This window comes from Hypomesus nipponensis, chromosome 3, assembly GCF_054491055.1.
Source record: "Hypomesus nipponensis isolate SF chromosome 3, ASM5449105v1, whole genome shotgun sequence".
In the NCBI taxonomy this organism is placed as follows: domain Eukaryota; kingdom Metazoa; phylum Chordata; class Actinopteri; order Osmeriformes; family Osmeridae; genus Hypomesus; species Hypomesus nipponensis.
The window spans coordinates 9,296,903-9,314,550 of NC_140363.1; positions in this window are offsets into that span (position 1 = coordinate 9,296,903).

Below are 17,648 nucleotides of genomic sequence, written 5' to 3' on the forward strand. Positions count from 1 at the left end.
TGTTTATCTCCGCGCATGTATATGTATGCGCGTGTGCGGGTGCTGAGTTGTTTTTTTAAGCACTCGAAAAAATATTTGCATTCCTCTGAACGTTGCCTGCGTTGCCCTGATTATTTCCTGTAAGCATCAGGGCTTTCTCTCATGGAGATCACAGGGCGTGTGTCACATCACACACAGTGCCGGGAGGGCTGGGGCCAGGACGCACTAGGCCTGCTCTGCTCCTCTCAGCTCCAGCACCTCACTGGAGAGGAGAGAAGAAGGGAGGAGGAGAGAAGAGGAGAGCACAAAACTCTGTGTATTGGCAGTAACCCTCAATAATGTAGGCAAGACAAGACAGCACCATGAGTTTTGGACTTCAATAAGATTTAGCTATGGAACAGATAATCAAGGTGACTAGAAATATCTAATCACTTTGAGTTTCCAATCAATACACGAACATCTGCCTCCAATCATGTAGCTAATTACTTGCTCTAATTACTTGTTTCAGCAGTTGGAATGTGCTAGTTCTAGCTCCCTGTACATAATTGGATTGACCCAGTTATGAACTTCACCAGCATAACACATGACATAGTGCAGATGCAAACTGACTATTTTCATGTCGAAGAGAACAAAAGCAATGCGGTGAAGCCTTTAAGTCAGTCCTTTGACCCATGCAAAGTATGCAAAACAGAAACGCCCCACATCAAACAGTTTGTCACATAAATAACCATTGACACTCATCTCTCCAGACCTTTTGCGGTGAAAGGGCAATCTCACCTGGGAGTCAAAGACTAACAACAGCACTGTGGCAGCCAGTCAGACTGAAGTTAGACTCCTGCCTCGGGTTTTATTTCCAAGTATTTCTTGATTTTATACATTCCTACAGAGTGATGGTGTGGGCTGTCGTAGCAGCTGAATGATGTTCTTGGGCTTATCTGTTCATCCCTTTTAAAAGCCTGTACAGCTCATGCAGCCAGCTGACTCTTACAGAGCAGTCACTCTATTTCTTAGATCTCTATTTCACTATGCAGAGAGTGTGTGTTTGGGTGCGCGTGTGTATGCTTGTCTTTGTAAACAAATAAAACATTTGTCTCCAACATTTGTCTATTTAAGTTCAGTCTCGTAATATTTACAATTGTTGCCGTCTCCCATCTTGTCAGGATCCTCTTTGGTTGGCTTTGCTCCGTTGGTATGCCTGTGCTGGGAGTTCAGTGTGACACTTAATGAATCATGACTACTTACATGGATTTTGCAAAGGTAACAAGAAAACACGTGATGACCTTTGACCTTGTGTTGCCGTGTGCGTCCCGTGTGACTACGCGTCACGCTGAAAATATGCCCGAAGATCCTGTGGAAGCTGACATGACCTCCAGAGGAAAGGAAACATGGCCCTACTCCACCGGAGATGAAGGGAGAAAGAGAGAGCTGGGGGAGGGGGGTAGCAGGGCAGAGTCAACCTGAAGATACAAATACATATTCCTAAACGGTGTGCGACAGACAGAAAGAGAGAGAGAGAGAGACAGAGAGAGAGAGAGAGAGACAGAGGGTAGCGAGAACGACGAAGAGAGAGACCGAGAGACAGAAAGGAGAACCGTCAAGGAGAAGAAAGAGAGAGAGCGACAATCTCTTAACCTTGCCACTCTCTGTGTGCTCATTCCTCGTTTCCATGCCTGCCCGTCACACTCCAAGGTCCTGCTCGACCATTTGATCCCAGATGCTGGAGCCCCTGAGAAGGGCTGCACACTCAAGACATGCATTTCATAGGCTAAAAGGACCTCAAATCCACCAATCAGAGATGGCTTTGTAGGGAACATGACAAAAAAAAATGATTACCCAAAAATTGTGCTGTTTTAGTGTTGCTTTTGATTACTCGTTATTTACAACAGCCATCGCCACTTTAAGATTTTGAACTAAGAATAGCCAACGTCATCCATCTTCATCTGCACTATGCACATCCGAGTATGTGTGTCTGAACCATTGGTTAAACACGACTTTCAAATACTAAGTTTCTTGAAATGTTGGTTTCTGGAGCTGCAATACAGAGTGCACTGGAAGACCCAGAGGGAAGATACTGCCCAAAGGCAGACAATGTCACACACACAAATGTACACTTACACACACACACACACACACACACACACACACTAACACATGCAAACGCATTGTCCTTGCTGGCCTGCCATGCTGGTGTTTGTGTGCTTAACATTCATTCCTTTTGCTGGCTGCTTCTGATGTCTCTCCACCCATAAGTAAGCAATGAATAAACTGTAGCTTCCAATAAAGCCTGCATGGTCGAGGAAGTGGAGCTGAAATATGGTAATGACAAGCTTTCCCAACCCCTGTGTGTGTGTGTTTGTGTGTGAGGCATTGTGTTTGCGTGTGTTTGTGTGGTTGTGTACAGTACATGTCAACCAGTGACTACTGTGTATATGTTAGTGTATGTGTGTGTGTGTGTGTGACTCCTGTGTGTGTTAGGTGATGTGTGCATGTGGTAGTGTGCATATGTGGGTGTCTGTGTGCGTGCGTGCATGCAGACACATTCATGCATCTCAAATTGAGTTCAGGGCCCAGCAGCAACAACAATGGCCCCGCAGAGGACGGAGCAATGTTGCAAACGCCCAACAATGGGCCTCGATCGGTGCCATCCATAAAATGGCACGGTCACAATTACTCAATTACCCGGGCGTCGTGCTGGCTCTTTCTCATTAGAATGTTACCTCTGGCTTCCCCCAGCAAGTTGAAAGCCATTACGATGACCTTCAGTCGCACACTGCTCATTAGAGAAGGCTGTAATGCTACTTCCTCATCTTCGACGAGGGGACCGGTGGACACACCGATGCGTAATCTCATCAAAGAGGGGGACCGGGCTGCAATTATGAGGACCTTTGGAAAGTTCACCTCCATTATGGGCCCCTCTACCACTGGTAATGACATTGTGGCTACAATGGTTCTCCAAGTAAGTTAATATCAAATATGAAACCGTCCAATCGAGGCCTATGTGCCCGTGTGTGTGTGTGGTCGTTGGCGTGTGGGAGCACTTGTGCGTGCGTGTGTGTGTGTACACACGTGTGTGTGTGTGTGATGATCCATACTGTCTAGCTCCTTCTATAATCTTTTGATATTGCAAACCATTCATCATCTCATCCTGACACCTTCATAAAATAAAACATACAGTAATTAATTTTGTTAGACATACAGAGAGATGTCGTTGAAGGGATGTTAGAGGAGGCGAAGAACACAGGAGAGAGAGATAGAGGTTTTTGAATCTCCCTTATCAAGTTCGAACACATTTTCGAACAAAATGAAAGGCGGTTATTACGCTGTCAGGAAAGTTTGGCTTGTATTACCTGTGGAGCCTCCATCTGATACATAGTGGTTTTCAGCTGGTAGACGTGTGAGAAGGAGGAGTTTTCCATTCAGCTGAGGCCCCACACTGACAGAATCCACCGATACACACACACACACACACACTAAAACAGCAGAGATAGAAAGCATATCATTTTCTCCTCCAAGGCACCAATAATTCCTGAGAGATCCGCAGAGAAGCTGTCGACAACAGCCTGCGACGTCTCCACGTTGGAGACACAACTGTCCGCCTCATAGTGCGGACAACCATGATGATAACCGCAGAGTTGAATTTATGCTCCTTGACTGACCGTCCTCCAACGCTGTTCCACTCGGATTGAGCCATTCACCGTTCAACGACACTTTAAATATCCTGTATGCAGATAACATGGCGCTCTGCATGTATGTTTAATACAAAGCCGGTATATTATGTCATATCGGAAAATACCACGTCAGTGGGCCTGTGTGGCTTGTTCAATCGAGCGTGCTACTGTGGAGATAAAACACTTCAGACGTAGTGACAGGTTTCCATGTAAATGCCTCCATCCTCATTTTAACAAGACATTATCAAATACGTCTGGATTACATTGATATACCGGATGTACAAAAAAGAAAAACGTGCATTTTCGCCTGTAAAACTGTACTATATACTATATATACCGTGCAGTCTACTTATATATACAGTATTTATATGTATTTATATATTTAGTATTTGTGGTTCAGAAGAGTACTTCCTTCATAAGCTGTCTCATGCTCACAGGTCTGCTGCTCTGTGGTCCAGGGAGCTTTCTAGAAGTTGAGCACACAGAGAGCAGACCGATGCCTGCACGGCAAGGAGGGATGGAGCTAAAGGAGGACGTCAGGGTGACTGACTGCAGCTCCTTCACAATGGAGAGCCAGGAGACTGGAAGCAGTAGAGACAGGAGAGGAGGGAGGGAGGGAGAGGAAAAGAGATGGACAGATGGATGGATGCACTTCAGTCATCTTTTCCCCCACACAGTAGAATAACAGACGAGACCTGCACTGTTACGGTATGGTATCGATCTACAAACAATATAGTGCACTTTGGAATGAGTAGAACTCAGTCTAAACCCTGTTAAACAAGAACATTTGGTCATTGGGAGGAAACCCAACAGTTACATTCAGTAGACTATTAACCTGAACAAAAGCCTTCGTCATCCTATCTCTCCAATTGGCAAAGATGCATTTTCCATTAAAGATTGGAAAAAAACATTCCTATCAGTGGCGGCAGCTTAAAAGACTGCGAGGGCATGCCATAAGGGTCAAATGTTTCTAATCAGAATATCTCAGCATCATACTGTCTTCCCTCTGGAAGTCTGAATACAAATCAACTGCAGATAAAAATGACCCCTTTTTCTGATTCAGTGCTTGAATCAGACTGAAATACAGCTCATGGTTTCTAATATAAAAACCAGAAGCATTGTCATGTGGCTACTGGCCAGGCTTCCTTGAAGAAAGCGATTCCTGCTTTTAGATAAGAGACTTAATCTGTTCCAACATGGCCGTAGCAAGGCCAAGTCTACACTCAGATCACACAATAGCAGTCTGGCACTGCCGTAGTGGCTTAGCTGAAGCATTGAAAATAGAGGACACGCTGTCAAAAAAACATCCCGGAAATACAGTAGTCTGTACCCAGATGAAACAGTTAAGTCAGTTGGTGGGTACAGCTGCATCCTGGGTGTGTGGAGCCCCAGGCTCCTCCTGAGCATCCAGCCAGGGTATGACTCAGACCCCGGGCTCCCATGCAGCACAACCCCTCCGTGTTTACAGGGCAACAAATGAGACAGAACTGGAACCAAATTCCTCACACTTCCACCTCTCAACACCTAATAGGCAAGAAGGGGGAATGGCCCCTCGGGCCACCCTTACCTCCCTCCTCTTCCTCCCTCCCCTCCCTCTCTGACTGGAACACGGGGCAGGGAATTCTCCCCCGGCGTTGTGGCCAGCTCCTCACCCTTCCACAGGTGTTTCCCATTCCCGCTCCCCTCTCGCCCCAACACCAACATTGGTTTAAGGCGAAGGACTCGGGGCTGTGTCCCGAGGCCTGGACAGAACTGGAGCACAGAGCCATGCCCTGTTTATCTGTGAGTCTAAAACGGCCCGCTCGGCCCCCGTCCTGCCTGCGCGGCCTTCTGGGACGGCACATGGTTTTCACATCACGGGTCGAGGACCATCCCCAGCACCAGGTGGGGAAGGGGGAGGGGGTGGAGGGGGGGAGAGTCGCTCACTGGCTGGAGGAGCGGAGAAGGATAGAAAAGAAAAAGAAAAGAAGGATCGAGTTGTAGTCGTCGATGAGACTCAGGCCATGGCACCCTGGTTCCCTGTGGCAGGGTGCCATGCCCTTCTCCCGGGCTCGCATGTACAGATGAAGGGGGATATGTACAGTGAGATCAGGCCAACCATCACCATCCTTGAGTTAATGGAAGAAGCATGCACGCAGTCATCTTGATCATTTAATTTTAGTGTGCCCCCGGGGTTGAGCAATCTCCACTTCATCTGCTCCGAGCAGTTGATTTCATTAAAACGTCGACCTGTCCATCAGTTAGACCCTGTGCCTTTTGAGATAAGCTGCACAGTTCATCATAATTGCAAATGTTTGCACGTAATCTAAAGACCTTGTGGGGTCTTGTATTGTTCCAGATGAAAAAGGTTGGCGTGCATACAAATCAGAAAAAATGTGACAGTAATTCCCGACCAACATTTTTCCATTAGTACTTATTCAGGAAGGACTGTCAAAAGTACTTGGAGTCACGCTGCATCCTAATTTGTCCGGTGCAACTGTGTTGCTTTCACTTCTGGTGTGTGTTGATGTGTGTGTCAGAAGCCCCTCCGGTTAGGACCCACCACTACCTCCTATCAGTGATGTCATTGTCGGAAGAATTCACCGTGGGAGGCCAGCTGCTATTCACAATGTCAAGGGTGCACACACACGCACTCAAAAGCACACACACACACACACAAAACCTCCCACAAGCCTCCCACAAACACCTCTGGCAGCTAAGTGAAATGGGGAGCGAGTGACAAAGATTGCTGGGTAATTCCAGCCGCAAGATTGACTTTATGAACACTTTAGAGCCATAACTAGTCGTTATGCTTTCAACCGATGCCAAAAGTTTCCTGTGAAAAAGTGAAGGGGAATTAAGGGGATGGACGGAACAAACAAGAGAGGTAGAGAACCTCGACGGCCCCCCTTCAGACCCACCTCCCTCTCGAGGCGACACTTTTAATGGCATGGAATTACAGGCCCGCGCCAAGCGTCAACAACACATCTGAAGCGTAATACTCTGACAGGAGTGACACGGGCCTTTTCTCCTCCTCCTCCATTAGGGTACAAACATGGGCGTCTCACCCCAACCACTTCCAGCGAGACCCTCTCCCCCCCCCCACCCCACCACACACACAGACATAGGCCGTCGCGACCACCAGCGTGTCACTGTCTGTCTTCAGCCCACGTGATGCCAGAAGCTTCCTTCTGGAGACCGACACGCGGTGAGATGAGACGACCAGCGGAGGCTGGAGCCACCTGTGTGGGCGAGTCCGGCGAGGGCGTGCTGACCGCCTTCTAGATGGGTTTGAAAAGTATATAAATATCAATAACTCTTAATCTCAAATCTCAAACAGGATAAGAGCCGAATCAATTAGAGTTGTCTCAGGAGATAGGGTATCTGTGTCATCTGCATCCATACAATACCCACAGAGAGGCACAACAGATGGTTATCTTCAATATGGTGAGGTCATTCTTCATGCTTGTCAAGAGTATGACTTCATAACCAAGTTATTATTAAAATGGTTTTATCTGTAGTCTCCTTTTATGAAAACAATATTTTTCTCAACATACTGTACCTGTGAAGCACTGGGTGTAGCAACATGACTGGGCTTCTGGCTTACAGCCACAAACATAGCTGAGGAAATCCAATAAGCTTTTGACAAAGGCCCAGACCCAGACCCAGACCCGGACCCAGACCCAGACCCAGACCCAGACCCAGACCCAGGCCCAGGCCCAGGCCCAGGCCCAGGCCCAGGCCCAGGCCCAGGCCCAGGCCCAGGCCCAGGCCCAGGCCCAGGCCCAGGCCCAGGCCCAGGCCCAGGCCCAGGCCCAGGCCCAGGCCCAGGCCAAGGCCCAGGCCCAGGCCCAGGCCCAGGCCCAGGCCCAGGCCCAGGCCCAGACCCAGGCCCAGGCCCAGGCCCAGGCCCTGGTCCAAGCACAGTGTAATCCAGTACCTTTCTCCCCCTTGTCCTGTCTCTCCAGTCACCAGGGATGCTGGCCTGTGCTCTTATAAATCTCTCAAACGTGTCGGCGGCATTCCCGATGACATCATAAACGCTGTGTTGAAAACTCTCCCCTAGCACCATGGGACTCCGGGCCCAATCCAAAAGCGGCCTCAGCCCTTCCGACGCGGCGGACCGAAGCATGAAATCTGTCCCACAGCGCCGGACTCCAGCTTCTGAAACCGTAGATCTATCTGTCAGCCCGGAACATCCAGTGCACAGTACCTCTCCTCCACGCTACAGTAGGTTTCCACTGTGGTCCAGAGGAGCGAGAGAGTGGGGGAGAAAGAGAGTGGAGAGACAGAGATAGAGTGGAACAAAGAGAGATAGTGAGGGAGGGACAGAGCAGTGGAGAGCAAGATAGGGAGAGAAAGAAACAGAAAATCGTGAGCGAGAGAAAGGGCAGTAGAGAGAGAGATGGGGATCGAGAGAAAGAGACAGACAGAGAGAGAGAGAGAGAGAGAGAGAGACAGAGAGAGAGAGAGAGAGGGGGGGAAAGGGGAAAGGGGAAAGGGGAAAGGGGAAAAGGGAAAAGGGAAAAGGGAAAAGGGAAAAGGGAAAAGGGAAAAGGGAAAGGGAGTAGCATCTGTAATTCAAATAAACAGGAAGAGGATTATCATTCTAGACCCCTGAGGTTGCTCGTGGGGATTGTTGGTTGATGTTAAGAAAATAAATAAACACCATCTCTTGGGCTTTGGGGGGATTTTAAAGGGCCAGGACCTCCTTGTTCTTGTCAAAGAACAGTGTTAAGTTAATGCAAGCGATGTTGTTCTTCGATGGGGCTTCTCCCTGATGGGCCGGATAGCTGCAGACTCTTTGTTTGGCTAATGTCCTGTGGAGTCCTCTGATTGGTCTAAATGACCTGTGACACCTCATTAGCTCCTAAACTTTGCCTTGGCGGCATATTATTAATGAGGACACTGGAAACGGCACACAGATTAACCAACTCACACTTAATGGTGTTGGTTTTGATTAACGTCACCAACACTAAAATGACAGTAATGCTATGCATGTACCGTGAGGCTAATGGGAACTTTGTGCACACACGCTAACGTTCATACACACACACATATACACACACACATATACACGCATACATACACATGCAAGGCCACACACACACCTACACACACAGACACAAGCTCCAACCGATACACACAAGCCACCCCCCCCCCCCACACACACACACACATATACTCTCATACACACACATCTCCCCCATCTGAACTGCGATCACCTTACCAAGGATTTTGGTGTGAGCATGACAAATCCGAATGTGCCACACAAGATGGCTCTCCTGCCTTGTCAGTGCTGGGCCTCATTAGAGACAGTGATGGATGGGCTGGTGCCACCACCTCGCTCAGCCAAGAAAGCTCTGGATACCATAGCTGTTTGTGTGTATACAAAGTGTCATTTAATTACAGGTGCCGAATCATAGGAGACGTATTAACGACTTACAGTCCAGTGCAGCGACCAGTCTTTTCAGATCCACTGGTAACAGAAAAACGCAGCGGCTAAAAACCAGTCAGTGTTTGATTTAAAACTGAGATGACGTGGAAAAAAAAGAAACAAACAATGTCACAGGAGATTTGCTGAACTTTTTTTTGTGTGATTCACAGCAGGAAATATAAATCATATGTCCCCCCCAAAATTAGAAGTGCTTCCCATTGCGTAAATAAATTAAATTCGAGACTTTGAAAGCTGAAATACAGGAACTGGCTGAGGGCAGTAGTCGTGCTTGTTTCTTTCCATCTGTGTGAACTCTCAGCTTGTCGTCTTGCCGCCCCCCTCATCCCCACCCCCCTCCACACACACACACTCCCCCTATGCCTACCCTCTGATTGAATTTTGCTGACATTTCATGTGACGACCAAAACAACGGATTTTTTGTTTATATTTCTTCATCTGAGAAAAGTTTCTTTGTTTGTTTGTGCGGAGGCCTTAAACAAAGGAAAGTTTCCCTGTTGTTAAAAGGCTTTATCAGCAAACGGAGAAGCAGATAAGGTGTTCGAGAAGTGAAGTGCACTGTCACTACGTTTTCCAGGTCTGCCAGTGGTGGCCAACTGTTTTTATTGCTCTGTTCAGAGCCAGGTGCATGCACAGGTGCTGTCCTGTTTTCCAGGTCAGCTGTGATACGATCTCCTCATCTGGCTCACTACACCAGCTGGATACGAACAAGATTGTTCAAGTAAAATGGTTACTATAATATTAGTATAATAGTTAACTACTTTTGATGTGAAGAAAACAAAACAATCATCAACATGTGACAAAGAAACACATCTGAATTTCCAATCGATACAAATAATACAAAAAAAGATGTTCTTAAGGACAAATTCCTAATGATACTGTCGGTGCTCCACTTGATATGACTCCTGCGGATGTGTCTTATCACTTAGCACAAGGGACTGGAGTTGTGCATTTGGTTTACTACCCATAGTTTACTTTTACTGTATATCAGAAAAGGTCATATGATATGATATTTTCTGTTTCCTAAAATGGCCTCAGTCAAGGGCCCAGACGTATAAAACATCTCTGTGACAGCGATACATTTCATGTGATGACACTACTCTGAGACAATCTCCATATTGCCTTTCTCTATCATAAATAAAAACCCAACCACAGTCCTGTCCTGCTCTCCGGTGTGTATGTGCGCGTCTGTGTGTTTGTCGTCTGTGCATTCCTGTGTGTGTGTCTGTGTGTGTTTGTGTGTGTTGGTGTATGCGTCTGTATGTGTGTTGGTGTGTGTGTGTGTGTGTCTGTGTGTCTGTGACTGTGTGTTTCCGGTCCCGAGAAGCCCAGCCACTCAGTGGTAGATAGCATAAGTAGATAGATCCACTCAGGGGAGAGCAGAGGGAACGGTTGTTAAATGTGGATCTCCACAGTGACTGGAGATGTGACACTGCAGCAGGGAGAGAGAGCGAGAGACAGAGAGAGCGAGAGACAGAGAGTGAGAGAGAGAGAGAGAGAGAGAGAGAGACAGAGAGAGAGAGAGAGAGAGAGAGAGAGAGAGAGAGAGAGAGAGAGGGAGGAGAGGGACCGAGGGAGGAAGGGAGGAGAGCAGACAGACAGAACAGAACGGAGCAGACAGGGGGGAAAGCTCTGGCAGGTGCTTCATCATCTGCTTAGGCATTCTCTGGGCAGCCGTAAACAGTCACAGCGCCTCCCCAGGGATCAGGCCTCTCCATAACTAGCACAGGTATAAATCTGCCACCCTCCTCTATAAATTAGACACATTCTTGTGAGGGGGCAGCTCTTGCAAATGCTGCACAAAACTGAGGACAGCAGAAAACTAAAGGAATCTGTTGAGATTAAAAAGTGTGCGCGCAATTGTAAAATGACGAGTGGGGATTATAGTTTTTCGAGTTTTCCGTTATTTCAGAGTATCCAGCTGGGGATTTGACCAGATGGTCACTTAGATCCAAATAATAAAATGAGAGCACAGTTTCCAATACAAACACGTTATGAATAGTTCTTCACATGGTGTTCCTGCTGGCATCTCGAGGAGCTGTCATTGCATCATGTATTGCTGCCTGTTTTGGCTCAAAGGTGAAGTTCACGTGAAAGGTCTGGATTCTGTCAGGTTGTCATAATATTTATTCTTGAATATGACTTTGAGAAAGAAGTCACGTGTGCATCAATATTTGCAGTGAAATCCTATAACCTGTGAAGCAGTGACGTGTGGTGTGACAATGCCGCCACACTTGCATATTGCTCTTACACCTGGAGGTGTTGGTTTATATAAAGCATCTGATGGGAGCGTGGGGCAAATCACATTCCTCCCTGAGACTAGAAAGTGTTCTGGAATGTTTTGTTCTGATCGCTGTATTTTTTCACTGCTGTGTGTGTGTGATACGTCGCTGTCAAGGACATAAAGTTTCAAACCCGGTGGGGATATGCTTATACCGAGAGATAAAAGACATCTTTGACTTGCGTCGCCGTAAAAAAAAAGAAGAATGAAAATACAAATAAAATACGCATAAAGACAGTAGGACACACACACACATTAATCTGCACACACATCCATGCACAAATGCAAGCATGTAATCATGCAGAATTGCAAGCATGTACACATACTCAAAAACACACACATTGTAGCGTATCAATAATTGATATATTAAGTTGAATACATAACAAACAAAACTCAACATCTTATAAAACAGACAAGGATAAATGTGTTTACTTGGCGTATTTACACATCCCTCACAGCACCAATGAATGCACTCTGTGGCTTTGAACAGCACTTCTGAGGTCAGAGGTCACCCCTGTCAAATTAAGCTGTGAAGAAATCTCCGTTCAAGGTTTTCTGTATTGTCCCACTGGGGGAAAATGATTTAGCTGTCAGTGTTCACATAAGAACAGAATACAAAGACAACTGTGACAATTATCTCTGAAACTCTGAATATCACAATCACTGAGATAATAACATAATTATCTCAGTATTTCTCAAATTTTCTGACATATTTTTTGGGGGGTGGAATATGGAACAAGCAGTCATTGCAACAGACTAACTTTTTAAAAGATGAGATAATCGCCTCTTTTCAAATTGAAAATACGTTAGTAGTGCTACCAACAATTTTATGATATTATAAAAAAAATGACACGTTTACAAAAATAATTGTAAAGTAAAAAATATTGGATATGAACTGCTATCAAGTAAATAGAGAGGGAGCAGGTAATAAAATATGTATATAATGTGTGTGTAAAACACACTTCAGTGTGGGGCAGGGCTTGGTCAGTCCCTCACTTTACTGTCAGGACCTCCTCTCAAAAAGTTGCTCTAAAAATCCCCAGAGGGATTTTTAACATTCCAATAAAAATGATTTTACAGAGTGGTGCATGTGTGGATCTGGGAGGTGTTACCACTAGGAGAGAGAGAGAGAGATTGAGAGCCAAGAAGAGAGAGAGAGACATGAGTACAACGTTGTTACAAAGCGAGAAAGGGCATGGAGTGGCAGGGACAATGTTGTCAAGGTGATTTGATGAGGCTTTTTGAGAGACATAAATCAGATATGGGGTGCTTCAGCCTTGTAGTTCAGACACAGGGCAAAGTGAGGGACAACTGCCATAATGAAACTCTATGTTTACAAAAAAAACACTAGGTGCCGCTTTATCTTTAAACGCTTACAATACCTGAACACATTTGTGCATATAGAAATATTTGGCTACAGGTGATAACGTGCTTGTATGTGCAGTACTTGGATGTATATAGACTTCAGATTTGTACTAAATGAGAAGCTAGGCTAAACAAATGAACATTTATCAAAAAAAAGTGCATACCTGACATTCCAATTCCAGTTATGAATCACATTTACTTGTCTGCGTTTAAAGGCTTAAAACATAAAAAAACAATCCCAGTCTTAATCACCCTCTAATACAATAAGCTTTTTACTTTCTCAACTAAACCAGAGCCTACCTTCTTAATGAATAATTGATAGGCATCTTAACCTAATGAATGAATGTGATTGGAGGTCTGAGTGATAGGTCCCTCATTGGAGGGCTTTCCCAGGAGGCACTGGGGCACTGGAGACGAACATGCCATCCCCTATAACCTGTTTAATTGGTCATTTGACATGAGTGACTTGACTGGTTGAGTGTGTCCGCGGCTGTCCATGTGCTGCCAGGGCAGGATGACCCTCTCACCCCATCATTTATAACTCACAGGCCCAGGTAATCACACTAATTAAGGCTGCAAAAGCAGTGATCAGGACAAGCAAAACAAGTGAGTGTAAAAAAGCATTCTATTAGTGGAGGGAGATCTGCCGAAGGGACAGGGGTAACTCACCGTTCTGCGAAATAAAGGCATGCAAGAAGGAAGCTGTTTTGTCTATGAGGGATTTAAATCGTTTTGGAGAGAAGTACATAAAATCTCACATTCTAGCTAAAAGTGATTTCTAATTTTACACAAAAAAACAACAACCAAAAAATAGTCCTGTGTTGCTGTCGAGCCTGCTCAGAGGTGACCACAGCATCCAGTGCCATTCCATGTGTACATTTGCAGAGGGCTTGTCCAAACACTCATACTTACATTTTAGCACAATTATCAGCACACCCTATTCCACAGGTCTGATAACATTCTCAGCAAGGTTTCGGTAAGACGCTCTGAGGAAACAATGCCATATTGACACGAGCTCCGGCTTCACAATGGCCTTGAAACACCAGGTTCCTGTTTTTGTTGACACTGTTTAAACCCTCCATTGAACGCAAAGCTAGATGTGGACACAGCAATGCATAATTGGAGTCCTCTGTCAAGCAATACAACAAATCAGCCCTTTAATGTTTGCATATGATAAGAAAGAGAAGGGCAGGACACAGGTAAGGAATAGAAGAGGACTGTTCAAAGACCTGGAGGACAAGAAGATAGAGAGAGGGCGAGAGAGAGAGAGAGAGAGAGAGAGAGAGAGAGGGGGGGAGAGGGAGAGGGAGGGAGAGAGAGAGAGAGAGAGAGAGAGAGAGAGAGAGAGAGAGAGAGAGAGAGAGGGAGAGGGAGAGAGAGAGGGGGGGGGGAGTCAACAGCCACTAGGGGACAGTAGTAAGTCACGGACGGAGGTGCTAGTGGTGGTGTGTGTGTGCGGCAAACTGTGAACAAAAGACTTTCTTTGTTGCACTCTCAGATAATAAAAGAATTCAGAAATAGCTACTTGACTGCTTTACAAAAGATCTTGACAATGTGTTGGCCCGTAATGCACAGGAACAGCTCGGCATTTACATAATCACATGAAATGTAAACCTCAAAGCACCACGACCAACAAACAAACAAGAGGCAGAGAGAGAGAGAGAGAGAGAGAGAGAGAGAGAGAGAGAGAGAGAGAGAGAGAGAGAGAGAGAGAGAGAGAGAGAGAGAATCTTCTTTCCCCATGGAATTAATATACCCACTAAAAGAACATTCTGCACGTACCTGCTCATAACAATAGGAAACATTTGCAAATCTAGGGGTCTTTTTACCTTCCTGATATTCCCCAGAAAATACAATAAGCTTCTCAATTCATTCCAGTGTATCACAGCTTCCTACTACGACACTATAGTAACAACAATAAAATACTTTCTACTGCAATTATATGTTTCACATTTACATCATGCATTTTTTTTTGACCTTGATATTAAGTATACATTTCTGATAAACCTTTTTGCCCCACCTGGACATCAGGAAAAGCATGGCATACATCATAAATGTAATTGCTGAAGAGAGGAAAAATGACACAGAAATGTGTGTTCTTATAAAAATGGACCAAGATTAATGTTACTCATTCAGATGCATATCATCTGACACAGATGCTGTGGTCACCATGTTACTGTTCATTTGTGCTTTTACCGTGTTGTGTATTCATGGTTAAAAAGAGTGCAGTGCTGTTGCAGGGTTAACATAGGGAGTTGACACCTTCATTCACCTCAGTCCACAGATAAAACTGTCAGAAGTAGCCCTAGTATTTCTGGCTCACCATGGCAACCAAATAGCACATACACCAAACATGTCCCCTCCTCCTCCTTCTCCAGTTCCTCCTCCTCCTTGAGCAATTAAAGCAGAAAAATATTCAGGAGTGACGTCTATAGTTATGGCCTTCGTTAGTTTCACAATGCTCCTCATGAATTAGTCAAGTGTGTTAATTGCAAATGTACTGAGCTGCACTCAAGACCACAGATAAACAGTAAATGGACTAGAAAAAAGAAACTCAGTAAGAATCATACAATTTTTATTAAGCTCATGGAACTTTAGCAGAAGCTAAAATTAAGATAATACAATCAAATATGTGTAGTTGTTGACGTCTTTATTCACACATTGTTCGAATAAAAAAAGTGTTCATGTAATGACTAAAACAAAACAAAACATCTCTTATCCCACTTTTTAATTTGTCAGTATGCTCTATGACGTGTTAGTATGTTCTATGACATAGACATTCTAAAACATTGATTGTATGGAAATCTGTATGTTGTGTGTTTTAAAAGGAACTGTATAACTAGATTCCGATCCATGGAAGTGCTTGCTTTATTCCTCAAGAAAGACGCAACTGACACAAGATTAACCACCATATTCATTCAGTGATATTAAAAAGACCAGCGTCATAATAATCAAGCATCCTAATCTTCTTTCTTTTTGTTCCTCGCTATCGCCTTTAAAGTCTCTGGCTCGTTTCGTTCCGCTGTGACATGTTTGAGTGACACAATGGCTGGCGTTTGAACTGCATCCTCAGGTTTCCTCTCTCATGCAGCTGTAATAATGAGTATTCCATAGCTCTGTGCCGTCTTATTTGTGTTATTGTTGTGGGGTGGTGTGAGAGTCAACGCCCAACGCTTACTGTGCTGTGCTATCAGCAGGAGTGTACAAATACAAACACATTTGTCAGAGTTATTGACCTTTATCTCCCCACTTTCTTGACAGCCTTCTCCGGTTATTGACAATGCAAACACACAGGGTAAAGCATAACCTTTCATTTACAGAGCTCTCTCTCTCCTCTTCTCTCTCTGTCTCACCCTTTCTCTTTGCCTTTCTGTTTGTCTTTTCCACCCCTCAATCTTTGCTCTCTCTCTCTGTCTCTCTCTCTCTCTCTGTCTCTCTCTCACTCTCTTCTTCTCTTTGCTCTTACAATTTGTTTAAATAAGACAGCAGACAATGGTATTGTTCATTTCTGCCATTTCTCTTTCACTCCAAATATCAGAGGATAATGTCATTAGACAGATACAATGGCTCCTATTCAAGCTCAAATACAGAGATATTTCAAGTATTCAATATAGTTTTGACATGCTGACATTATAGTAGAGTGTTGTTTTCCTATTTGTTTGCTTACAGTGTCAATTATATCATAAATCTTATGTTCCTTAAGCAAGCTATCTGTCCCTGTGAAGTTTAAAAATGACCATTCTGAATAAAAATTCACTCTGTCTCTGTATTTTGAGTCTGCTGGCATTAATGTAACACTTACATGATTCCCCACATGACCACTGCGTATTTTAATTGTTGAGTTATCTTTTTTCTGAAAGACAGAGGAACAGAATTAGGGTAATTTAATCTATTTCATAAAATAATACAGTTTTACTGAATTCTTATATGTCTAAATTAAACAGGTACGGAAAACACCCTTTATTATGAGTGACCCAGAGCTCAATGCTGTGAATTACAACAGCCATAAAAATTGTAGACTTTAAATAATGGTTCTCCAAGAGGATTCATAGACTTCTGAATGTGTGTCCCATCCTATCACAGTTGAACGTGAGAAACAGCATGCATAAAATATGGGTGTACCAAGCAGCCCGCCACTCAGTGGGCTCCACAATTACATTTGAAACAATCCAGACTCATGTTTGTTGACCATGCTTAATCATCAAGAAACAAAGACATCAAACAATATTTGATAATGAGAAAAAAGCCTTCAGGATATTGGGGACGGGGAGAGAGAACGCAACATGAGCTGAGGTGGAGGGATTCCAGACGCAATTCCAGTTCATGCTTGTGTAAGTGAGTGTGTGTTAGTGTGTGAAGAAAATGTTCCCCCCTCCCTAAGCAGGTGGACAAAATGCATGTAACAAAATACACTACACACTCTCTCTCTCACACACACACATATTATGGAGTTAAAAAGCTATTAAAATACAGTTTCTTTTTAAAGTTCACAATAAGATAATTAGAATTCAGAGAGTGGAGCAAGTGGTGAGATTGGAGCTTTGTGAAAATCTGCTTCATTTTGAAGCTCATTGCATCTCGATTGAACCCAATTATCTGCAGTTAAAATGGTTTAGTGAGGCCCTGCACAGCAGAGCAGTGAGCTAAAGTTTTTGATGGATAAAAGGATAATTTACTCCCTGAGCATCGAAAAAAACACTGTTGTAGTTTTATTCATTGTGCTACAGTACATTGGGACAGTCTTTTTATAGAAAAAAAAAAACTAATATTACTGTAAATATTGTCCATAAATCACTTGTTTCAAATCTCAGTTACTTAATATTTTACACAACTTAATCTGCAACACACCATTGTAAAAACCAAGGACACACTGATACAAGCCTACAAATATATGTAGAGTCTCTTTGGAGTAAATCAATGC